Here is a 1,133-nt window from a genome sequence, read left to right as displayed (position 1 = left end):
TGAACCTGGGACCTCCCATGTAGGATGGAGGTGCCCAACTGCTTGAGACACCCCCGTTGGTTGCTTGTTGTGTCTCTCACTGTTTCCTCATTGCATCATCTTATTGCATCAGCTTGCTGTCATCTTTATGAGGCACCAGGACCTAATCTGGGGACCCCTATGTGGTAGGCAGGTGACAACTTCTTGAGCCACATCGACTTCCTCATCACTGCACAGATTCCTTGGAACAGCCTGATGGACACTGAAGGCACAGGCTTTCAAGGATCCTCCAGCTCTGGCATTATGGGAATTTTGCTGCTCAAACACCAGGGGAATGGTAGACTCCAAAGTGCTGTGCACCATGGTGGGAAGACATCACAGCTGAGATTTGTCTCCAACAGGAACCCTGCTGAGGTCCAACATGTTCAGCGTCTGTTCCCATACTGCTCTGGAGCTACAGTGATTCCTCAACATTGAAACTAAGCTGAGTATCAGCAGGTTTGGCACAAGATGTGTGCTCAGCAGACATTCTCACCTGCCTCTCCAATGCTCTTCCATTAAATTCAGCTCGTGCTACCCTCACCCTCCCTTAGTTCCTTAGGCATTCAGCTCTTCAGTAAAAACTTAGCCTTCACTTCTCTAATCAAACATCCTGTAGACTCAGAGCCTCTGAAAATCTGAATCTTAAATTTCACTTAGCATTAAACAAGCCACACATCCACACATGGCCAAGTGGCTACAGTATTAGACAGTTCAGACAAGACGCCCAGTATACCATATTTGGGAGGGGGGAAGCAACGGTCTGAATGTCTATTACCTTGGTCTGTAGATGGAGCAGAGCAAGGCCTGAAACCATTTCAAACCTGTTCTTGCAAGCACTGTAGGAATGCACAGGGTCACTGCAGACCCAAGCACGCTGGAGGCTTGCAAGCCCCTCATCCTTCTGGAATTCATCCGTGATCCCAAAGTCAGCTCCTCTTCAGAAAGCAACACTCTGAAGCCTGACCCCCAGGATCGAAGCTAGTAAAGCCCCATTTCATGGGATGAATTGTGTCCCCCAAAAGGGTATACTGAAGTGTGAACCTCCTCATACTGTGAACATGGCCTTATGTAGAAATAGTATCTTTGCAGTTGCACTTAGTTCACATAAGGTC

General features: G+C 48.1%; 1 non-coding gene across 1 annotated transcript; it reads right to left on the bottom strand.

Moving 5' to 3' along the window:
* Nucleotides 1–775: 775 nt before the first annotated feature.
* Nucleotides 776–909, bottom strand: LOC131274135 (small nucleolar RNA SNORA9). Its single transcript, XR_009181347.1, has one exon. It is a non-coding gene; the product is annotated as a small nucleolar RNA SNORA9 (small nucleolar RNA).
* Nucleotides 910–1,133: the final 224 nt, after the last annotated feature.

This window comes from Dasypus novemcinctus, chromosome 17, assembly GCF_030445035.2.
Source record: "Dasypus novemcinctus isolate mDasNov1 chromosome 17, mDasNov1.1.hap2, whole genome shotgun sequence".
NCBI lineage: Eukaryota > Metazoa > Chordata > Mammalia > Cingulata > Dasypodidae > Dasypus > Dasypus novemcinctus.
Note: the sequence above shows the minus strand (reverse complement) of the source record. Positions and strands in the feature narration are given on the sequence as shown.